Source organism: Meriones unguiculatus, chromosome 20 (genome assembly GCF_030254825.1).
Source record: "Meriones unguiculatus strain TT.TT164.6M chromosome 20, Bangor_MerUng_6.1, whole genome shotgun sequence".
Lineage (NCBI taxonomy): Eukaryota > Metazoa > Chordata > Mammalia > Rodentia > Muridae > Meriones > Meriones unguiculatus.
In genome coordinates, this window is record NC_083367.1 from 3813328 (window position 1) to 3840000 (window position 26673).

Sequence of the window (26673 nt, forward strand, 5' to 3'; positions counted from 1 at the left end):
TGTTCCTAACAGGAACAAGTTTCCAACGAAAGAACGTAAATGAAAAGCACTACTTTGTAAACTGAATCACATGTGTGTCACTCGCTCAATTAGGAATACAGGAAAACCGAAAATTGTTATCTCGCACTGTAATGCACAGAAACTAGTTTCCATCGAAAGAACAGAAAAGCAAAGCACAACTTTGTAAACTAATTCACATACGTGTTGCCTGTTCAATTATTATAACAGGAAAACTGAAAAGTGATATAACCCTAACACTAACCCTAACCCTAAGGCCCTAACCCTAACACTAACCCTAACCCCTAACCCTAACCCTAACCCTAACCCTAACCCTAACCCCTAACCCTAACCCTAACCCTAACCCTAACGCTAACCCTATCCCTTACCCAGCCCTAACCTAACCCTAACCCTAACCCTAACCCTAAGCCTAACCCTAACCCTAACTTGTTCCTAACAGGAATAAGTTTCCTATCAGGAACAAGTTTCCAAAGAAAGAATGTAAATGAAAAGCACTACTTTGTAAACTGAATCACATGTGTGTCGCTCGCTCAATTAGGAATACAGGAAAACTGAAAAGTGTTATCTCGCACTGTACGGCACAGAAACAAGTTTCCATTGAAAGAACAGAAACGCAAAGCACAACTTTGTAAACTAATTCACATATGTGTCACCTGTTCAATTATTATAACAGGAAAACTGAAAAGTGATATAACCCTAACCCTAACCCTAACCCTAAGGCCCTAACCCTAACCCTAACCCCTAACCCTAACCCTAACCCTAACCCTAACCCCTAACCCTAACCCTAACCCTAACCCTAACCCTAACTCTAAACCTAACCCTAACGCTAACCCTATCCCTTACCCAGCCCTAACCTAACCCTAACCCTAACCCTAACCCTAACTTGTTCCTAACAGTAACAAGTTTCCAACGAAAGAACGTAAATGAAAAGCACTACTTTGTAAACTGAGTCACATGTGTGTCACTCGCTCAATTAGGAATACAGCAAAACCGAAAAGTGTTATCTCGCACTGTACGGCACAGAAACTAGTTTCCATCGAAAGAACAGAAAAGCAAAGCACAACTTTGTAAACTAAATCACATACGTGTCGCCCGTTCAATTATTACAACAGGAACACTGAAAAGTGATATATCACACTGTACAGCACAGAAACAAGTTTCCAAGAAGAACAGAAACCCAAAGCACTACTTTGTAAACTAAATCACATGTGTGTCGCTCGCTCAATTAGGAATACAGGGAAACCCGAAAAGTGTTATCTCACACTGTATGGCACAGAAACAAGTTTCCAAAGAAAGAACAGAAACAGAAAGCACAACGTTGTAAACTAAATGACATACGTGTCGCCTGTTCAATTATTATAAGAGGAAAACTGAAAAGTGATATAACACACTGTACAGCACAGGAAAAAGTTTCCAACGAAAGAATGTGAATGAAAAGCACTACTTTGTGAAGTGAACCACATGTGTGTCACTCGCTCAATTAGGAATACAGGAAAACCGAAAAGTGTTATCTCGCACTGTACGGCACAGAAACTAGTTTCTATCGAAAGAACAGAAAAGCAAAGCACAACTTGGTAAACTAAATCACATAAGTGTCACCCGTTCAATTATTACAACAGGAAAACTGAAAAGTGATATAACCCTAACCCTAACCCTAACCCTAAGGCCCTAACCCTAACCCTAACCCTAAGGCCCTAACCCTAACCCTAACCCTAACCACTAACCCTAACCCTAACACTAACCCTAACCCCTAACCCTAACCCTAACCCTAACCCTAACCCTAACCCTAACGCTAACCCTAACCCTTACCCAGCCCTAACCTAACCCTAACCCTAACCCTAACCCTAACCCTAACTTGTTCCTAACAGGAACAAGTTTCCAACGAAAGAATGTAAATGAAAAGCACTACTTTGTAAAGTGAATCACATGTGTGTCGCTCGCTCCATTAGGAATACAGGAAAACTGAACAGTAATATATCTCACTGTACAGCACAAGAACAAGTTTTCAATGAAAGAACAGAAAAGCAAAGCACTACTTTTAAACAGAATCACCTGTGTGTCGCTCGCTCAATTAGGAATACAGGAAAACTGAAAAGTGTTATCTCGCACTGTAAGGCACAGAAACAAGTTTCCATTGAAAGAACAGAAACGCAAAGCACAACTTTGTAAACTAATTCACATATGTGTTGCCTGTTCAATTATTATAACAGGAAAATTGAAAAGTGATATAACCCTAACCCTAACCCTAACCCTAAGGTCCTAACACTAACCCTAACCCCTAACCCTAACCCTAACCCTAACCCTAACCCTAACCCCTAACCCTAAACTTAACCCTAACCCTAACCCTAACCCTAACCCTAAGGCTAACCCTATCACTTACCCAGCCCTAACCTAACCCTAACCCTAACCCTAACCCTAACTTGTTCCTAACAGGAACAAGTTTCCAACGAAAGAACGTAAATGAAAAGCACTGCTTTGTAAACTGAATCACATGTGTGTCACTCGCTCAATTAGGAATACAGGAAAACCGAAAAGTGTTATATCGCACTGTACGGCACAGAAACTAGTTTCCATCGAAAGAACAGAAAAGCAAAGCACAACTTTGTAAACTAAATCACATACGTGTCGCCCGTTCAATTATTACAACAGGAAAACTGAAAAGTGATATATATCACACTGTACAGCACAGAAACAAGTTTCCAAGAAGAACAGAAACCAAAAGCACTACTTTGTAAACTAAATCACATGTGTGTCGCTCGCTCAATTAGGAATACAGGGAAATCGAAAAGTGTTATCTCACACTGTATGGCACAGAAACAAGTTTCCAAAGAAAGTACAGAAACGAAAAGCACAACTTTGTAAACTAAATGACATACGTGTCGCCTGTTTAATTGTTATAAGAGGAAAACTGAAAAGTGATATAACACACTGTACAGCACAGGAACATGTTTCCATCGAAAGAACAGAAACGCAAAGCACAACTTTGTAAACTAATTCACATACGTGTCGCCTGTTCAATTATTATAACATGAAAACTGAAAAGTGATATAACCCTAACACTAACCCTAACCCTAAGGCCCTAACCCTAACACTAACCCTAACCCATAACCCTAACCCTAACCCTAACCCTAACCCTAACCCTAACCCTAACCCCTAACCCTAACCATAACCCTAACCCTAACGCTAACCCTATCCCTTACCCAGCCCTAACGCTAACCCTATCCCTTACCCAGCCCTAACCTAACCCTAACCCTAACCCTAACCCTAACCCTAACTTGTTCCTAACAGGAACAAGTTTCCAACGAAAGAACGTAAATGAAAAGCACTACTTTGTAAACTGAATCACATGTGTGTCACTCGCTCAATTAGGAATACAGGAAAACCGAAAAGTGTTATCTCGCACTGTAATGCACAGAAACTAGTTTCCATCGAAAGAACAGAAAAGCAAAGCACAACTTTGTAAACTAATTCACATACGTGTCGCCTGTTCAATTATTATAACAGGAAAACTGAAAAGTGATATAACCCTAACACTAACCCTAACCCTAAGGCCCTAACCCTAACACTAACCCTAACCCCTAACCCTAACCCTAACCCTAACCCTAACCCCTAACCCTAACCCTAACCCTAACCCTAACGCTAACCCTATCCCTTACCCAGCCCTAACCTAACCCTAACCCTAACCCTAAGCCTAACCCTAACCCTAACTTGTTCCTAACAGGAATAAGTTTCCTATCAGGAACAAGTTTCCAAAGAAAGAATGTAAATGAAAAGCACTACTTTGTAAACTGAATCACATGTGTGTCGCTCGCTCAATTAGGAATACAGGAAAACTGAAAAGTGTTATCTCGCACTGTACGGCACAGAAACAAGTTTCCATTGAAAGAACAGAAACGCAAAGCACAACTTTGTAAACTAATTCACATATGTGTCACCTGTTCAATTATTATAACAGGAAAACTGAAAAGTGATATAACCCTAACCCTAACCCTAACCCTAAGGCCCTAACCCTAACCCTAACCCCTAACCCTAACCCTAACCCTAACCCTAACCCTAACCCCTAACCCTAACCCTAACCCTAACCCTAACCCTAACTCTAACCCTAACCCTAACGCTAACCCTATCCCTTACCCAGCCCTAACCTAACCCTAACCCTAACCCTAACCCTAACTTGTTCCTAACAGTAACAAGTTTCCAACGAAAGAAAGTAAATGAAAAGCACTACTTTGTAAACTGAGTCACATGTGTGTCACTCGCTCAATTTGGAATACAGCAAAACCGAAAAGTGTTATCTCGCACTGTACGGCACAGAAACTAGTTTCCATCGAAAGAACAGAAAAGCAAAGCACAACTTTGTAAACTAAATCACATACGTGTCGCCCGTTCAATTATTACAACAGGAACACTGAAAAGTGATATATCACACTGTACAGCACAGAAACAAGTTTCCAAGAAGAACAGAAACCCAAAGCACTACTTTGTAAACTAAATCACATGTGTGTCGCTCGCTCAATTAGGAATACAGGGAAACCCGAAAAGTGTTATCTCACACTGTATGGCACAGAAACAAGTTTCCAAAGAAAGAACAGAAACAGAAAGCACAACGTTGTAAACTAAATCACATACGTGTCGCCTGTTCAATTATTATAAGAGGAAAACTGAAAAGTGATATAACACACTGTACAGCACAGGAAAAAGTTTCCAACGAAAGAATGTGAATGAAAAGCACTACTTTGTGAAGTGAACCACATGTGTGTCACTCGCTCAATTAGGAATACAGGAAAACCGAAAAGTGTTATCTCGCACTGTACGGCACAGAAACTAGTTTCTATCGAAAGAACAGAAAAGCAAAGCACAACTTTGTAAACTAAATCACATACGTGTCACCCGTTCAATTATTACAACAGGAAAACTGAAAAGTGATATAACCCTAACCCTAACCCTAACCCTAAGGCCCTAACCCTAACCCTAACCCCTAACCCTAACCCTAACCCTAACCCTAACCCTAACCCCTAACCCTAACCCTAACCCTAACCCTAACCCTAACTCTAACCCTAACCCTAACGCTAACCCTATCCCTTACCCAGCCCTAACCTAACCCTAACCCTAACCCTAACCCTAACTTGTTCCTAACAGTAACAAGTTTCCAACGAAAGAAAGTAAATGAAAAGCACTACTTTGTAAACTGAGTCACATGTGTGTCACTCGCTCAATTTGGAATACAGCAAAACCGAAAAGTGTTATCTCGCACTGTACGGCACAGAAACTAGTTTCCATCGAAAGAACAGAAAAGCAAAGCACAACTTTGTAAACTAAATCACATACGTGTCGCCCGTTCAATTATTACAACAGGAACACTGAAAAGTGATATATCACACTGTACAGCACAGAAACAAGTTTCCAAGAAGAACAGAAACCCAAAGCACTACTTTGTAAACTAAATCACATGTGTGTCGCTCGCTCAATTAGGAATACAGGGAAACCCGAAAAGTGTTATCTCACACTGTATGGCACAGAAACAAGTTTCCAAAGAAAGAACAGAAACAGAAAGCACAACGTTGTAAACTAAATCACATACGTGTCGCCTGTTCAATTATTATAAGAGGAAAACTGAAAAGTGATATAACACACTGTACAGCACAGGAAAAAGTTTCCAACGAAAGAATGTGAATGAAAAGCACTACTTTGTGAAGTGAACCACATGTGTGTCACTCGCTCAATTAGGAATACAGGAAAACCGAAAAGTGTTATCTCGCACTGTACGGCACAGAAACTAGTTTCTATCGAAAGAACAGAAAAGCAAAGCACAACTTTGTAAACTAAATCACATACGTGTCACCCGTTCAATTATTACAACAGGAAAACTGAAAAGTGATATAACCCTAACCCTAACCCTAACCCTAAGGCCCTAACCCTAACCCTAACCCTAAGGCCCTAACCCTAACCCTAACCCTAACCACTAACCCTAACCCTAACACTAACCCTAACCCCTAACCCTAACCCTAACCCTAACCCTAACCCTAACCCTAACCCTAACGCTAACCCTATCCCTTACCCAGCCCTAACCCTAACCCTAACCCTAACCCTAATCCTAACCCTAACCCTAACTTGTTCCTAACAGGAACAAATTTCCAACGAAAGATCGTAAATGAAAAGCACTACTTTGTAAACTGAATCACATGTGTGTCACTCGCTCAATTAGGAATACAGGAAAACCGAAAAGTGTTATATCGCACTGTATGGCACAGAAACTAGTTTCCTTCGAAAGAACAGAAAAGCAAAGCACCACTTTGTAAACTAAATCACATACGTGTCGCCCGTTCAATTATTACAACAGGAAAACTGAAAAGTGATATATCACACTGTACAGCACAGAAACAAGTTTCCAAGAAGAACAGAAACCAAAAGCACTACTTTGTAAACTAAATCACATGTGTGTCGCTCGCTCAATTAGGAATACAGGGAAACGGAAAAGTGTTATCTCACACTGTATGGCACAGAAACAAGTTTCCAAAGAAAGAACAGAAACGCAAAGCACAACTTTGTAAACTAAATGACATACGTGTCGCCTGTTCAATTATTATAGGAGGAAAACTGAAAAGTGATATAACACACTGTACAGCACAGGAACATGTTTCCATCGAAAGAACAGAAACGCAAAGCACCACTTTGTAAACTAATTCACATACGTGTCGCCTGTTCAATTATTATAACAGGAAAACTGAAAAGTGATATAACCCTAAACCTAACCCTAACCCTAAGGCCCTAACCCTAACCCTAACCCCTAACCCTAACCCTAACCCTAACCCTAACCCCTAACCCTAACCCTAACCCTAACCCTAACCCTAACCCTAACTCTAACCCTAACCCTAACGCTAACCCTATCCCTTACCCAGCCCTAACCTAACCCTAACCCTAACCCTAACCCTAACTTGTTCCTAACAGGAACAAGTTTCCAACGAAAGAATGTGAATGAAAAGCACTACTTTGTAAAGTGAACCACATGTGTGTCACTCGCTCAATTAGGAATACAGGAAAACCGAAAAGTGTTATCTCGCACTGTACGGCACAGAAACTAGTTTCTATCAAAAGAACAGAAAAGCAAAGCACAACTTTGTAAACTAAATCACATACGTGTCACCCGTTCAATTATTACAACAGGAAAACTGAAAAGTGATATAACCCTAACCCTAACCCTAACCCTAAGGCCCTAACCCTAACCCTAACCCTAAGGCCCTAACCCTAACCCTAACCCTAACCACTAACCCTAACCCTAACACTAACCCTAACCCCTAACCCTAACCCTAACCCTAACCCTAACGCTAACCCTATCCCTTACCCAGCCCTAACCCTAACCCTAACCCTAACCCTAATCCTAACCCTAACCCTAACTTGTTCCTAACAGGAACAAATTTCCAACGAAAGAACGTAAATGAAAAGCACTACTTTGTAAACTGAATCACATGTGTGTCACTCGCTCAATTAGGAATACAGGAAAACCGAAAAGTGTTATATCGCACTGTACGGCACAGAAACTAGTTTCCATCGAAAGAACAGAAAAGCAAAGCACAACTTTGTAAACTAAATCACATACGTGTCACCCGTACAATTATTACAACAGGAAAACTGAAAAGTGATATATCACACTGTACAGCACAGAAACAAGTTTCCAAGAAAACAGAAACCCAAAGCACTACTTTGTAAACTAATTCACATGTGTGTCGCTCGCTCAATTAGGAATACAGGGAAACCGAAAAGTGTTATCTCACACTGTATGGCACAGAAACAAGTTTCCAAAGAAAGAACAGAAACGCAAAGCACAACTTTGTAATCTAAATGACATACGTGTCGCCTGTTCAATTATTATAAGAGGAAAACTGAAAAGTGATGTAACACACTGTACAGCACAGGAACATGTTTCCATCGAAAGAACACAAACGCAAAGCACAACTTTGTAAACTAATTCACATACGTGTCGCCTGTTCAATTATTATAACAGGAAAACTGAAAAGTGATATATCACATTGTACAGCACAGGAACAAGTTTCAAATGAAAGAACAAAAATGAAAATCACTAATTTGTAAACTAAATCACATATGTGTCGCTCACTCCATTAGGATTACAGGAAAACTGAAAGGTAATATATCTCACTGTACAGCACAAGAACAAGTTTCCAACGAAAGAACAGAAAAGCAAAGCACTACTTTTAAACAGAATGACGTGTGTCGCTCGCTCAATTAGGAATACAGGAAAACTGAAATGTGTTATCTCGCACTGTACGGCACAGAAACAAGTTTCCATTGAAAGAACAGAAACGCAAAGCACAACTTTGTAAACTAATTCACATATGTGTCACCTGTTCAATTATTATAACAGGAACACTGAAAAGTGTTATATCACACTGTACAGCACAGAAACAAGTTTCCAAGAAGAACAGAAACCCAAAGCACTACTTTGTAAACTAAATCACATGTGTGTTGCTCGCTCATTTAGGAATACAGGGAAACCGAAAAGTGTTATCTCACACTGTATGGCACAGAAACAAGTTTCCAAAGAAAGAATAGAAACGCAAAGCACAACTTTGTAAACTAAATGACATACGTGTCGCCTGTTTAATTATTATAAGAGGAAAACTGAAAAGTGATATAACACACTGTACAGCACAGGAAAATGTTTCCATCGAAAGAACAGAAACACAAAGCACAACTTTGTAAACTAATTCACATACGTGTCGCCTGTTCAATTATTATAACAGGAAAACTGAAAAGTGATATAACCCTAACCCTAACCCTAAGGCCCTAACCCTAACCCTAACCCTAAGGCCCTAACCCTAACCCTAACCCTAACCCCTAACCCTAAACCTAACCCTAACCCTAACCCCTAACCCTAACCCTAACCCTAACCCTAACCCTAACCCTAACGCTAACCCTATCCCTTACCCAGCCCTAACCCTAACCCTAACCCTAACCCTAACCCTAACCCTAACCCTAACCCTAACCCTAACCCTAACTTGTTCCTAACAGGAACAAGTTTCCAACGAAAGATCGTAAATGAAAAGCACTACTTTGTAAACTGAATCACATGTGTGTCACTCGCTCAATTAGGAATACAGGAAAACCGAAAAGTGTTATCTCGCACTGTACGGCACAGAAACTAGTTTCCATCGAAAGAACAGAAAAGCAAAGCACAACTTTGTAAACTAAATCACATACGTGTCGCCCGTTCAATTATTACAACAGGAAAACTGAAAAGTGATATATCACACTGTACAGCACAGAAACAAGTTTCCAAGAAGAACAGAAACAGATTGCTGGGTTTTGTTTACGTATCCATTCTGTTAATCTGTGTCTTTTTATTGGAGAGTTGAGTCCATTGATGTTGAGAGAGATTAATGACCAGTGGCTGTTAGATCTCTTGATTTTGATGTTGGCTGTGGTCATCAGGTTGTGTGTTTGGTTGCTTTTTGTTTTACTGAAGTGAGGTTATTTATTTCCTGTGTTTTCTTGAATGTAGCTAGCTTTCTTGGGTTGTATTTTCCCTTCCAGTGTCTTCTGTAATGCTGGATTTGTTTGTAGGTATTGTTGAAATTTGTTTTTGTCATTGAATATCTTGTTTTCTCCATCTATGAGGACTGAGAGTTTTGCTGGGTATAGTAGCCTGGGCTGACATCTGTGTTCTCTTAGGGTCTGCATGATATCTGTCCAGGCCCTTCTGGCTTTCATAGTCTCTGTTGAAAAGTCAGGTGTGATTCTAATGGGTTTGCCATTATATGTTACTTGGCCTTTTTCCCTTGCAGCTTTTAGTATTTTTTCTTTGTTCTGTATACTTACTGTTTTGATTATTATGTGGTGGGAGGATTTTCTTTTCTGGTCAAATTTGCTGGGTGTTCTGTAGGCCTCATGTATTCTAATTGGCCTCTCCTTTAGCTTGGGGAAATTTTCTTCAATGATTTTGTTGAAAATATTTTCTGGGCCTTGGAGAAGGGAGTCTTCTTTTTCCTCTATACCTATTATTCTTAGGTTTTGTCTTTTCATATTGTCTTGCATTTCTTGGACGGTCTGTGTCAGGAATTTTTCAGATTTAACATTTTCTTTGACAGATACATCGATTTCTTCCATTGTATCTTCTACACCTGAGATTCTTTCTTCCATCTCTTGTAGTCTGTTGGTTATGCTTACCTCTGTAGTTCCTGTTTTCTTCCCTAGATTCTTCCTTTCCATTATTTCTTCCATTTGTGTTTTCTTTAATTTTTCCAATTCTATCTTCAGGTCTTGAGTTGTTTTGTTTACTTCCTTCACCTGTCTGATTGTACTTTCCTGTTTTTCTTTTAGTTCCTTCAACTCTGTTTCTTTCATTTCATTCAGTGTTTTAAGCATTTCCTTTCTAAAGGCCATAAACTGTTTGGCTGCAGCTTCCTCTATTTCTTTACGGATGGCAATATTCTGTTTGAGTTTATCTTCCTCTATGTCTTTACGAATCTTATTTGTTTCCTCTGTTATCATCTTCATGAGCATACTTGTTAGGTCATCTTCTTGGATTTCAGTTATGGTGGGGTGTCCAGGGCTACTTGCCCCTGGGTAACTGGGTTCTGGAGATGCCATATTGCTCTGTCTTTTGTTGCTTGAGCTTTTACGCTGGCCTCTACCCATTGTGTTATCTTAGGAGTTTGGGGTTATTTTCTGGTGGTTCCTGGGGATCCTGTGGTGGAGAGAATCCCCTTTGCAGAAAGCTGGATTTTCCTGAAGGATGTCTTCTCAGCTTTTTGGGTATAGTCCCTGGATGGCTGGTGTTTTTTCAGGAGTTGCTCACCTCAGGGATATAGACCTGAGTGGTAACTGTGGTCTTTGTTAGTCGAGAGGGTTCTCCTCTCACCCAGGGAAGTCCTGAGGGCAGCTGCCCTGTTTCTGGGTTTCTTGTTGCAAATTTAATGATCAGCTGCTGTGACCCAGTTGGACATCAGGCGTGCCTCAACTGTTTGTGCTTGTGTCTGGAGCACAGCTGAGTGCTGGCGCCTCGGCCCTACTAGACTACTAGACTTTTTCTAGGGAAGGATTGGGTGATTTAGATCAGTACAGTTTCCTTCCTTCCCCGTGGATTCTCTGGAGACACGGACTCCTAGTGTTTTTTTTTGCCCTGGTGCACAGTGCTCAGTGTCCGCCAGCTTGCTGGCCACAGAAATTTGCCTGTGCCTGGAGCACAGCTGTGTGATGGCGGCTCAGTCTCTGCCAGCTGTCTGGTGCGCAGAAACTGCCTGTGTCTGCCTTTGTGGCTTTTGGGAGTCTGAGTGGCTCCCTAAGCTGGGTAATTTTCCGGGGACCTTTTCAGGTTGGGGGTGAGCTGAGTGCTCTGAGATCAGACCCGCCGTTTCTATCTCTGGCGGCGAATCAGGCGCGCAGGCAGGCAGGGCTCTGTGCGGGAACCTGGGTCCCCGGCTCTGGCTCCGGGCTGGCTCCTGGGGTGCCCGTGGAACCCGCCCGAGTCTTTTCCAGGGGATGTCTGGGTGACCTAAGGCCGGTCCCAATCGTTTCCTGTACCCTGGGGTTATCTCTCGACTGAAAATTCCAGTCTCTGATAGTGTGGTGCCCAAGGTTCAGTCTGGGACCGTGACCAGAGACACTGGCTTGTGGCTCTGGGCTGGGGCTGGGGCTGGCGGCCGGCAGCCAAGCGTCTGGCGGAACCGGGATCTCTTCCGCGGTTTAGCCCGGTGAGTTAAAAGCTGATTGAATCCCCCACCGTGGGATATCCTCTCACCTGGGAAACACAATGACTGTGTTTTATGGGCGAGAGTTCTGATTGCTGTTCACTGTGCTGATCCTGCTGTGCTGCTGCTCAGAATGAGAGTCCTCCCGGCGCCGCCATCTTGCCCCTCCCCTCCAGCACTACTTTTAAACAGAATCACCTGTGTGTTACTCGCTCAATTAGGAATACAGGAAAACTGAAAAGTGTTATCTCGCACTGTACGGCACAGAAACAAGTTTCCATTGAAAGAACAGAAACGCAAAGCACAACTTTGTAAACTAATTCACATATGTGAAGCCTGTTCAATTATTATAACAGGAAAACTGAAAAGTGATATAACCCTAACCCTAACCCTAACCCAAAGGCCCTAACCCTAACCCTAACCCTAACCCTAACCCTAACCCCTAACCCTAACCCTAACCCTAACCCTAACCCTAACCCTAACCCTAACGCTAACCCTATCCCTTACCCAGCCCTAACCCTAACCCTAACCCTAACCCTAACCCTAACCCTAACCCTAACCCTAACCCTAACTTGTTCCTAACAGTAACAAGTTTCCAACGAAAGAACGTAAATGAAAAGCACTACTTTGTAAACTGAGTCACATGTGTGTCACTCGCTCAATTAGGAATATAGCAAAACCGAAAAGTGTTATCTCGCACTGTACGGCACAGAAACTAGTTTCCATCGAAAGAACAGAAAAGCAAAGCACAACTTTGTAAACTAAATCACGTACGTGTCACCCGTTCAATTATTACAAGAGGAAAACTGAAAAGTGATATAACCCTAACCCTAACCCTAACCCTAAGGCCCTAACCCTAACCCTAACCCTAAGGCCCTAACCCTAACCCTAACCCTAACCACTAACCCTAACCCTAACACTAACCCTAACCCCTAACCCTAACCCTAACCCTAACCCTAACCCTAACGCTAACCCTATCCCTTACCCAGCCCTAACCCTAACCCTAACCCTAACCCTAATCCTAACCCTAACCCTAACTTGTTCCTAACAGGAACAAATTTCCAACGAAAGATCGTAAATGAAAAGCACTACTTTGTAAACTGAATCACATGTGTGTCACTCGCTCAATTAGGAATACAGGAAAACCGAAAAGTGTTATATCGCACTGTACGGCACAGAAACTAGTTTCCATCGAAAGAACAGAAAAGCAAAGCACAACTTTGTAAACTAAATCACATACGTGTCGCCCGTTCAATTATTACAACAGGAAAACTGAAAAGTGATATATCACACTGTACAGCACAGAAACAAGTTTCCAAGAAAACAGAAACCCAAAGCACTACTTTGTAAACTAATTCACATGTGTGTCGCTCGCTCAATTAGGAATACAGGGAAACCGAAAAGTGTTATCTCACACTGTATGGCACAGAAACAAGTTTCCAAAGAAAGAACAGAAACGCAAAGCACAACTTTGTAATCTAAATGACATACGTGTCGCCTGTTCAATTATAATAAGAGGAAAACTGAAAAGTGATGTAACACACTGTACAGCACAGGAACATGTTTCCATCGAAAGAACAGAAACGCAAAGCACAACTTTGTAAACTAATTCACATACGTGTCGCCTGTTCAATTATTATAATAGGAAAACTGAAAAGTGATATAACCCTAACCCTAACCCTAACCCTAAGGCCCTAACCCTAACCCTAACCCTAACCCTAACCCTAACCCTAACCCTAACTTGTTCCTAACAGGAACAAGTTTCCAACGAAAGAATGTGAATGAAAAGCACTACTTTGTAAAGTGAACCACATGTGTGTCACTCGCTCAATTAGGAATACAGGAAAACCGAAAAGTGTTATCTCGCACTGTACGGCACAGAAACTAGTTTCTATCGAAAGAACAGAAAAGCAAAGCACAACTTTGTAAACTAAATCACATACGTGTCACCCGTTCAATTATTACAACAGGAAAACTGAAAAGTGATATAACCCTAACCCTAACCCTAACCCTAACGCTAACCCTAACCCTAACCCTAACCCTAACCCTAACCCTAACCCTAACTTGTTCCTAACAGGAACAAGTTTCCTAACAGGGACAAGTTTCCAACGAAAGAATGTAAATGAAAAGCACTACTTTGTAAACTGAATCACATGTGTGTCACTCGCTCAATTAGGAATACAGGAAAACCGAAAAGTGTTATCTCACACTGTACGGCACAGAAACAAGTTTCCATCGAAAGAACAGAAAAGCAAAGCACAACTTTGTAAACTAATTCACATACGTGTCGCCTGTTCAATTATTATAAGAGTAAAACTGAAAAGTGATATAACACACTGTACAGCACAGGAATATGTTTTCATCGAAAGAACAGAAAAGAAGCACAACTTTGTAAACTAAATCACATACGTGTCGCCCGTTCAATTATTACAACAGGAAAACTGAATAGTGATATATCACACTGTACAGCACAGAAACAAGTTTCCAAGAAGAACAGAAACCCAAAGCACTACTTTGTAAACTAAATCACAAGTGTGTCGCTCACTCAATTAGGAATACAGGGAAACCGGAAAGTGTTATCTCACACTGTATGGCACAGAAACAAGTTTCCAAAGAAAGAACAGAAACGGAAAGCACAACTTTGTAAACTAAATGACACACGTGTCGCCTGTTTAATTATTATAAGAGGAAAACTGAAAAGTGATATAACACACTGTACAGCACAGGAACATGTTTTCATCAAAAGAACAGAAACGCAAAGCACAACTTTGTAAACTAATTCACATACGTGTCGCCTGTTCAATTATTATAAGAGGAAAACTGAAAAGTGATATAACACACTGTACAGCACAGGAACATGTTTCCATCGAAAGAACAGAAACGCAAAGCACAACTTTGTAAACTAATTCACATATGTGTCGCCTGTTCAATTATTATAACAGGAAAACTGAAAAGTGATATAACCCTAACCCTAACCCTAACCCAAAGGCCCTAACCCTAACCCTAACCCTAACCCTAACCCTAACCCCTAACCCTAACCCTAACCCTAACCCTAACCCTAACGCTAACCCTATCCCTTACCCAGCCCTAACCCTAACCCTAACCCTAACCCTAACCCTAACTCTAACCCTAACTCTAACTTGTTCCTAACAGGAACAAGTTTCCAAGGAAAGAACGTAAATGAAAAGCACTACTTTGTAAACTGAATCACATGTGTGTCACTCGCTCAATTAGGAATACAGGAATACCGAAAAGTGTTATATCGCACTTTACGGCACAGAAACTAGTTACCATCGAAAGAACAGAAAAGCAAAGCACAACTTTGTAAACTAAATCACATACATGTCGCCCGTTCAATTATTACAACAGGAAAACTGAAAAGTGATATATCACACTGTACAGCACAGAAACATGTTTCCAAGAAGAACAGAAACCCAAAGCACTACTTTGTAAACTAAATCACAAGTGTGTCGCTCACTCAATTAGGAATACAGGGAAACCGGAAAGTGTTATCTCACACTGTATGGCACAGAAACAAGTTTCCAAAGAAAGAACAGAAACGGAAAGCACAACTTTGTAAACTAAATGACACACGTGTCGCCTGTTTAATTATTATAAGAGGAAAACTGAAAAGTGATATAACACACTGTACAGCACAGGAACATGTTTTCATCAAAAGAACAGAAACGCAAAACACAACTTTGTAAACTAATTCACATACGTGTCGCCTGTTCAATTATTATAAGAGGAAAACTGAAAAGTGATATAACACACTGTACAGCACAGGAACATGTTTCCATCGAAAGAACAGAAACGCAAAGCACAACTTTGTAAACTAATTCACATACGTGTCGCCTGTTCAATTATTGTAACAGGAAAACTGAAAAGTGATATATCACATTGTACAGCACAGGAACAAGTTTCAAATGAAAGAACAAAAAAGAAAATCACCTATTTGTAAACTAAATCAAATGTGTATCGCTCGCTTCATTAGGAATACAGGAAAACTGAAAAGTAATATATCTCACAGTACAGCGCAAGAACAAGTTTCCAACGAAAGAACAGAAAAGCAAAGCACTACTTTTAAACAGAATCACCTGTGTGTCGCTCGCTCAATTAGGAATACAGAAAAACTGAAAAGTGTTATCTCGCACTGTACGGCACAGAAACAAGTTTCCATTGAAAGAACAGAAACGCAAAGCACAACTTTGTAAACTAATTCACATATGTGTCGCCTGTTCAATTATTATAACAGGAAAACTGAAAAGTGATATAACCCTAACCCTAACCCTAACCCTAAGGCCCTAACCCTAACCCCTAACCCTAACCCTAACCCTAACCCTAACCTGTAACCCTAACCCTAACCCTAACCCTAACCCTAACCGTAACCCTAACGCTAACCCTAACCCTAACCCTAACCCTAACCCTAACCCTAACTTGTTCCTAACAGGAACAAGTTTCCTAACAGGGACAAGTTTCCAACGAAAGAATGTAAATGAAAAGCACTACTTTGTAAACTGAATCACATGTGTGTCACTCGCTCAATTAGGAATACAGGAAAACCGAAAAGTGTTATCTCGCACTGTACGGCACAGAAACTAGTTTCCATCGAAATAACAGAAAAGCAAAGCACAACCTTGTAAACTAATTCACATACGTGTCGCCTGTTCAATTATTATAAGAGGAAAACTGAAAAGTGATATAACACACTGTACAGCACAGGAATATGTTTTCATCGAAAGAACAGAAAAGCAAAGCACAACTTTGTAAACTAAATCGCATACGTGTCGCCCGTTCAATTATTACAACAGGAAAACTGAAAAGTGATATATCACACTGTACAGCACAGAAACAAGTTTCCAAGAAGAACAGAAACCCAAAGCACTACTTTGTAAACTAAATCACAAGTGTGTCGCTCACTCAATTAGGAATACAGGGAAACCGGAAAGTGTTATCTCACAATGTATGGCACAGAAACAAGTTTCCAAAGAAAGAACAGAAACGCAAAGCACAACTTTGTAAACTAATTCACATACGTGTCGCCTGTTCAATTATTATAAGAGGAAAACTGAAAAGTGATATAACACACTGTACAGCACAGGAACATGTTTCCATCGAAAGAACAGAAACGCAAAGCACAACTTTGTAAACTAATTCACATACGTGTCGCCTGTTCAATTATTATAACAGGAAAACTGAAAAGTGATATATCACATTGTACAGCACAGGAACAAGTTTCAAATGAAAGAACAAAAAAGAAAATCACTAATTTGTAAACTAAATCATATGTGTGTCGCTCGCTCCATTAGGAATACAGGAAAACTGAACAGTAATATATCTCACTGTACAGCACAAGAACAAGTTTCCAACGATAGAACAGAAAAGCAAAGCAATACTTTTAAACAGAATCACCTGTGTGTTGCTCGCTCAATTAGGAATACAGGAAAACTGAAAAGTGTTATCTCGCACTGTACGGCACAGAAACAAGTTTCCATTGAAAGAACAGAAACGCAAAGCACAACTTTGTAAACTAATTCACATATGTGTCGCCTGTTCAATTATTATAACAGGAAAACTGAAAAGTGATATAACCCTAACCCTAACCCTAACCCAAAGGCCCTAACCCTAACCCTAACCCTAACCCTAACCCCTAACCCTAACCCTAACCCTAACCCTAACCCTAACGCTAACCCTATCCCTTACCCAGCCCTAACCCTAACCCTAACCCTAACCCTAACCCTAACCCTAACTCTAACCCTAACTCTAACTTGTTCCTAACAGGAACAAGTTTCCAAGGAAAGAACGTAAATGAACAGCACTACTTTGTAAACTGAATCACATGTGTGTCACTCGCTCAATTAGGAATACAGGAATACCGAAAAGTGTTATATCGCACTTTATGGCACAGAAACTAGTTACCATCGAAAGAACAGAAAAGCAAAGCACAACTTTGTAAACTAAATCACATCCATGTCGCCCGTTCAATTATTACAACAGGAAAACAGAAAAGTTATATATCACACTGTACAGCACAGAAACAAGTTTCCAAGAAGAACAGAAACCCAAAGCACTACTTTGTAAACTAAATCACAAGTGTGTCGCTCACTCAATTAGGAATACAGGGAAACCGGAAAGTATTATCTCACACTGTATGGCACAGAAACAAGTTTCCAAAGAAAGAACAGAAACGGAAAGCACAACTTTGTAAACTAAATGACACACGTGTCGCCTGTTTAATTATTATAAGAGGAAAACTGATAAGTGATATAACACACTGTACAGCACAGGAATATGTTTCCATCGAAAGAACAGAAACACAAAGCAGAACTTTGTAAACTAATTCACATACGTGTCACCTGTTCAATTATTGTAACAGGAAAACTGAAAAGTGATATATCACATTGTACAGCACAGGAACAAGTTTCAAATGAAAGAACAAAAAAGAAAATCAGTAATTTGTAAACTAAATCACATGTGTGTCGCTCGCTCAATTAGGAATACAGGAAAACTGAACAGTAATATATCTCACTGAACAGCACAAGAAGCAGTTTCCAACGAAAGAACAGAAAAGCAAAGCACTACTTTTAAACAGAATCACCTGTGTGTTGCTCGCTCAATTAGGAATACAGGAAAACTGAAAAGTGTTATCTCACACTCTACGGCCCAGAAACAAGTTTCCATTGAAAGAACAGAAACGCAAAGCACAACTTTGTAAACTAATTCACATATGTGTCGCCTGTTCAATTATTATAACAGGAAAACTGAAAAGTGATATAACCCTAACCCTAACCCTAACCCTAACGCTAACCCTAACCCTAACCCTAACCCTAAGCCTAACCCTATCCCTAACCCTAACTTGTTCCTAACAGGAACAAGTTTCCTAACAGGGACAAGTTTCCAACGAAAGAATGTAAATGAAAACACTACTTTGTAAACTGAATCACATGTGTGTCACTCGCTCAATTAGGAATACAGGGAAACCGAAAAGTGTTATCTCGCACTGTACGGCACAGAAACTAGTTTCCATCGAAAGAACAGAAAAGCAAAGCACAACTTTGTACACTAATTCACATACGTGTCGCCTGTTCAATTATTATAAGAGGAAAACTGAAAAGTGATATAACACACTGTACAGCACAGGAATATGTTTTCATCAAAAGAACAGAAAAGAAGCACAACTTTGTAAACTAAATCACATACGTGTCGCCCGTTCAATTATTACAACAGGAAAACTGAAAAGTGATATATCACACTGTACAGCACAGAAACAAGTTTCCAAGAAGAACAGAAACCCAAAGCACTACTTTGTAAACTAAATCACAAGTGTGTCGCTCACTCAATTAAAGATGGAGCTGGTTTCTGCCTTCCACCTTCCCGATGGTGAGTGCTCTCTGTCAGGAACAACTCCACATTTGGCTAAGGCTGAGGATCTGGCTTGCTTCCATGTATGTGGACCTATCTGCATTGCCCCCGTGGCACGCCTGGGTTGGCTACCCAGAGGCTATTTAAGCTGTGGGCTGGCTTTCCCCGGGGTCCGAGGATTGTTCAATGTTCCTGAATAAACTGCATTGAAAAAAAAAAAAAAAACAAAAAACAAAGAAAACCATAAGTAAATAAATAAAGAAATAAATAAATAAATAAATAAAAAGAAGAACAGAAACCCAAAGCACTACTTTGTAAACTAAATCACAAGTGTGTCGCTCACTCAATTAGGAATACAGGGAAACCGGAAAGTGTTATCTCACACTGTATGGCACAGAAACAAGTTTCCAAAGAAAGAACAGAAACGCAAAGCACAACTTTGTAACCTAAATGACATACGTGTCGCCTGTTCAATTATTATAGGAGGAAAACTGAAAAGTGATATAACACACTGTACAGCACAGGAACATGTTTCCATCGAAAGAACAGAAACGCAAAGCACAACTTTGTAAACTAATTCACATACGTGTCTCCTGTTCAATTATTGTAACAGGAAAACTGAAAAGTGATATAACCCTAACCCTAACCCTAACCCTAAGGCCCTAACCCTAACCCTAACCCTAACCCTAACCCTAACCCTAACCCTAACCCTAACCCCTAACCCTAACCCTAACACTAACCCTAACCCTATCCCTAACCCTAACGCTAACCCTATCCCTTACCCAACCCTAACCCTAACCCTAACCCTAAACCTAACCCTAACCCTAACCCTAACCCTAACCCTAACTTGTTCCTAACAGGAACAAGTTTCCAACGAAAGATCGTAAATGAAAAGCACTACTTTGTAAACTGAATCACATGTGTGTCACTCGCTCAATTAGGAAATCAGGAAAACCGAAAAGTGTTATATCGCACTGTACGGCACAGAAACTAGTTTCCATCGAAAGAACAGAAAAGCAAAGCACAACTTTGTAAACTAAATCACATACATGTCGCCTGTTCAATTATTATAACAGGAAAACTGAACAGTGATATATCACATTGTACAGCACAGGAACAAGTTTCAAATGAAAGAACAAAAAAGAAAATCACTAATTTGTAAACTAAATCACATATGTGTCGCTCACTCCATTAGAATTACAGGAAAACTGAAAAGTAATATATCTCACTGTACAGCACAAGAACAAGTTTACAACGAAAGAACAGAAAAGCAAAGCACAACTTTGTAAACTAATTCACATATGTGTCGCCTGTTCAATTATTATAACAAGAACACTGAAAAGTGTTATATCACACTGTACAGCACAGAAACAATTTTCCAAGAAGAACAGAAACCCAAAGCACTACTTTGTAAACTAAATCACATGTGTGTTGCTCGCTCAATTAGGAATACAGGGAAACCAAAAAGTGTTATCTCACACTGTATGGCACAGAAACAAGTTTCCAAAGAAAGAACAGAAACGCAAAGCACAACTTTGTAAACTAAATGAAATACGTGTCGCCTGTTCAATTATTATAAGAGGAAAACTCAAAAGTGATATAACACACTGTACACTACAGGAACATGTTTCCATCAAAAGAACAGAAACGCAAAGCACAACTTTATAACCAATTCACATACGTGTCGCCTGTTCAATTATTATAACAGGAAAACTGAAAAGTGATATAACCCTAACCCTAACCCTAACCCTAAGGCCCTAACCCTAACCCTAACCCTAACCCCTAACCCTAACCCTAACCCTAACCCTAACCCTAACCCTAACGCTAACCCTATCCCTTACCCAGCCCTAACCCTAACCCTATCCCTAACCCTAACTTGTTCCTAACAGGAACAAGTTTCCAACGAAAGAACGTAAATGAAAAGCACTACTTTGTAAACTGAATCACATGTGTGTCACTCGCTCAATTAGGAATACAGGAAAATCCGAAAAGTGTTATCTCACACTGTATGGCACAGAAACAAGTTTCCAAAGAAAGAACAGATACGCAAAGCACAACTTTGTAAACTAATTCACATATGTGTCGCCTGTTCAATTATTATAACAGGAAAACTGAAAAGTGATATAACCCTAACCCTAACCCTAACCCTAACGCTAACCCTAACCCTAACCCTAACCCTAAGCCTAACCCTATCCCTAACCCTAACTTGTTCCTAACAGGAACAAGTTTCCTAACAGGGACAAGTTTCCAACGAAAGAATGTAAATGAAAACACTACTTTGTAAACTGAATCACATGTGTGTCACTCGCTCAATTAGGAATACAGGGAAACCGAAAAGTGTTATCTCGCACTGTACGGCACAGAAACTAGTTTCCATCGAAAGAACAGAAAAGCAAAGCACAACTTTGTACACTAATTCACATACGTGTCGCCTGTTCAATTATTATAAGAGGAAAACTGAAAAGTGATATAACACACTGTACAGCACAGGAATATGTTTTCATCAAAAGAACAGAAAAGAAGCACAACTTTGTAAACTAAATCACATACGTGTCGCCCGTTCAATTATTACAACAGGAAAACTGAAAAGTGATATATCACATTGTACAGCACAGGAACAAGTTTCAAATGAAAGAACAAAAAAGAAAATCACTAATTTGTAAACTAAATCACATGTGTGTCGCTCGCTTCATTAGGAATACAGGAAAACTGAAAAGTAATATATCTCACTGTACAGCACAAGAACAAGTTTCCAACGAAAGAACAGAAAAGCAAAGCACTACTTTTAAACAGAATCACCTGTGTGTCGCTCACTCAATTAGGAATACAGAAAAACTGAAAAGTGTTATCTCGCACTGTACGGCACAGAAACAAGTTTCCATTGAAAGAACAGAAACGCAAAGCACAACTTTGTAAACTAATTCACATATGTGTCGCCTGTTCAATTATTATAACAGGAAAACTGAAAAGTGATATAACCCTAACCCTAACCCTAACCCTAAGGCCCTAACCCTAACCCTAACCCCTAACCCTAACCCTAACCCTAACCTGTAACCCTAACCCTAACCCTAACCCTAACCCTAACCCTAACCCTAACTCTAACCCTAACCCTAACCCTAACCCTAACCCTAACTTGTTCCTAACAGGAACAAGTTTCCTAACAGGGACAAGTTTCCAACGAAAGAATGTAAATGAAAAGCACTACTTTGTAAACTGAATCACATGTGTGTCACTCGATCAATTAGGAATACAGGAAAACCGAAAAGTGTTATCTCGCACTGTACGGCACAGACACTAGTTTCCATCGAAAGAACAGAAAAGGAAAAGCACAACCTTGTAAACTAATTCACATACGTGTCGCCTGTTCAATTATTATAAGAGGAAAACTGAAAAGTGATATAACACACTGTACAGCACAGGAATATGTTTTCATCGAAAGAACAGAAAAGCAAAGCACAACTTTGTAAACTAAATCGCATACGTGTCGCCCGTTCAATTATTACAACAGGAAAACTGAAAAGTGATATATCACACTGTACAGCACAGAAACAAGTTTCCAAGAAGAACAGAAACCCAAAGCACTACTTTGTAAACTAAATCACAAGTGTGTCGCTCACTCAATTAAAGATGGAGCTGGTTTCTGCCTTCCACCTTCCCGATGGTGAGTGCTCTCTGTCAGGAACAACTCCACATTTGGCTAAGGCTGAGGATCTGGCTTGCTTCCATGTATGTGGACCTATCTGCATTGCCCCCGTGGCACGCCTGGGTTGGCTACCCAGAGGCTATTTAAGCTGTGGGCTGGCTTTCCCCGGGGTCCGAGGATTGTTCAATGTTCCTGAATAAACTGCATTGAAAAAAAAAAAAAAAAACAAAGAAAACCATAAGTAAATAAATAAATAAATAAATAAATAAATAAATAAATAAAAAGAAGAACAGAAACCCAAAGCACTACTTTGTAAACTAAATCACAAGTGTGTCGCTCACTCAATTAGGAATACAGGGAAACCGGAAAGTGTTATCTCACACTGTATGGCACAGAAACAAGTTTCCAAAGAAAGAACAGAAACGCAAAGCACAACTTTGTAAACTAAATGACATACGTGTCGCCTGTTCAATTATTATAGGAGGAAAACTGAAAAGTGATATAACACACTGTACAGCACAGGAACATGTTTCCATCGAAAGAACAGAAACGCAAAGCACAACTTTGTAAACTAATTCACATACGTGTCGCCTGTTCAATTATTATAACAGGAAAACTGAAAAGTGATATATCACATTGTACAGCACAGGAACAAGTTTCAAATGAAAGAACAAAAAACAAAATCACTAATTTGTAAACTAAATCACATGTGTGTCGCTCGCTCCATTAGGAATACAGGAAAACTGAACAGTAATATATCTCACTGTACAGCACAAAAACAAGTTTCCAACGAAAGAACAGAAAAGCAAAGCACTACTTTTAAACAGAATCACCTGTGTGTCGCTCGCTCAATTAGGAATACAGGAATACTGAAAAGTGCTATCTCGCACTGTACGGCACAGAAACAAGTTTCCATTGAAAGAACAGAAACGCAAAGCAAAACTTTGTAAACTAATTCACATATGTGTCGCCTGTTCAATTATTATAACAGGAAAACTGAAAAGTGATATAACCCTAACCCTAACCCTAACCCTAAGGCCCTAACCCTAACCCTAACCCTAACCCTAACCCTAACCCTAACCCCTAACCCTAACCCTAACACTAACCCTAACCCTAACCCTAACCCTAACGCTAACCCTATCCCTTACCCAGCCCTAACCCTAACCCTAACCCTAATCCTAACCCTAACCCTAACCCTAACCCTAACCCTAACCCTAACTTGTTCCTAACAGGAACAAGTTTCCAACGAAAGAACGTAAATGAAAAGCACTACTTTGTAAACTGAATCACATGTGTGTCACTCGCTCAATTAGGAATACAGGAAAACCGAACAGTGTTATATCGCACTGTACGGCACAGAAACTAGTTTCCTTCGAAAGAACAGAAAAGCAAAGCACAACTTTGTAAACTAAATCACATACGTGTCGCCCGTTCAATTATTACAACAGGAAAACTGAAAAGTGATATATCGCACTGTACAGCACAGAAACAAGTTTCCAAGAAGAACAGAAACCAAAAGCACTACTTTGTAAACTAAATCACATGTGTGTCGCTCGCTCAATTAGGAACACAGGGAAACCGAAAAGTGTTATCTCACACTGTATGGCACAGAAACAAGTTTCCAAAGAAAGAACAGAAACGGAAAGCACAACTTTGTAAACTAAATGACATACGTGTCGCCTGTTAAATTATTATAAGAGGAAAACTGAAAAGTGATATAACACACTGTACAGCACAGGAACATGTTTCCATCGAAAGAACAGAAACGCAAAGCACAACTTTGTAAACTAATTCACATACGTGTCGCCTGTTCAATTATTATAAGAGGAAAACTGAAAAGTGATATAACACACTGTACAGCACAGGAACATGTTTCCATCGAAAGAACAGAAACGCAAAGCACAACTTTGTAAACTAATTCACATACGTGTCGCCTGTTCAATTATTATAACAGGAAAACTGAAAAGTGATATATCACATTGTACAGCACAGGAACAAGTTTCAAATGAAAGAACAAAAAAGAAAATCACTAATTTGTAAACTAAATCACATGTGTGTCGCTCGCTCCATTAGGAATACAGGAAAACTGAACAGTAATATATCTCACTGTACAGCACAAGAACAAGTTTCCAACGATAGAACAGAAAAGCAAAGCACTACTTTTAAACAGAATCACCTGTGTGTTGCTCGCTCAATTAGGAATACAGGAAAACTGAAAAGTGTTATCTCGCACTGTACGGCACAGAAACAAGTTTCCATTGAAAGAACAGAAACGCAAAGCACAACTTTGTAAACTAATTCACATATGTGTCGCCTGTTCAATTATTATAACAGGAAAACTGAAAAGTGATATAACCCTAACCCTAACCCTAACCCAAAGGCCCTAACCCTAACCCTAACCCTAACCCTAACCCCTAACCCTAACCCTAACCCTAACCCTAACCCTAACGCTAACCCTATCCCTTACCCAGCCCTAACCCTAACCCTAACCCTAACCCTAACCCTAACCCTAACTCTAACCCTAACTCTAACTTGTTCCTAACAGGAACAAGTTTCCAAGGAAAGAACGTAAATGAACAGCACTACTTTGTAAACTGAATCACATGTGTGTCACTCGCTCAATTAGGAATACAGGAATACCGAAAAGTGTTATATCGCACTTTACGGCACAGAAACTAGTTACCATCGAAAGAACAGAAAAGCAAAGCACAACTTTGTAAACTAAATCACATCCATGTCGCCCGTTCAATTATTACAACAGGAAAACAGAAAAGTTATATATCACACTGTACAGCACAGAAACAAGTTTCCAAGAAGAACAGAAACCCAAAGCACTACTTTGTAAACTAAATCACAAGTGTGTCGCTCACTCAATTAGGAATACAGGGAAACCGGAAAGTATTATCTCACACTGTATGGCACAGAAACAAGTTTCCAAAGAAAGAACAGAAACGGAAAGCACAACTTTGTAAACTAAATGACACACGTGTCGCCTGTTTAATTATTATAAGAGGAAAACTGATAAGTGATATAACACACTGTACAGCACAGGAACATGTTTCCATCGAAAGAACAGAAACACAAAGCAGAACTTTGTAAACTAATTCACATACGTGTCGCCTGTTCAATTATTGTAACAGGAAAACTGAAAAGTGATATATCACATTGTACAGCACAGGAACAAGTTTCAAATGAAAGAACAAAAAAGAAAATCACCTATTTGTAAACTAAATCAAATGTGTGTCGCTCGCTTCATTAGGAATACAGGAAAACTGAAAAGTAATATATCTCACTGTACAGCACAAGAACAAGTTTCCAACGAAAGAACAGAAAAGCAAAGCACTACTTTTAAACAGAATCACCTGTGTGTCGCTCGCTCAATTAGGAATACATAAAAACTGAAAAGTGTTATCTCGCACTGTACGGCACAGAAACAAGTTTCCATTGAAAGAACAGAAACGCAAAGCACAACTTTGTAAACTAATTCACATATGTGTCGCCTGTTCAATTATTATAACAGGAAAACTGAAAAGTGATATAACCCTAACCCTAACCCTAACCCTAAGGCCCTAACCCTAACCCTAACCCCTAACCCTAACCCTAACCCTAACCCTAACCTGTAACCCTAACCCTAACCCTAACCCTAACCCTAACCCTAACTCTAACCCTAACCCTAACCCTAACCCTAACCCTAACTTGTTCCTAACAGGAACAAGTTTCCTAACAGGGACAAGTTTCCAACGAAAGAATGTAAATGAAAAGCACTACTTTGTAAACTGAATCACATGTGTGTCACTCGCTCAATTAGGAATACAGGAAAACCGAAAAGTGTTATCTCGCACTGTACGGCACAGAAACTAGTTTCCATCGAAAGAACAGAAAAGCAAAGCACAACTTTGTAAACTAATTCACATACGTGTCGCCTGTTCAATTATTATAAGAGGAAAA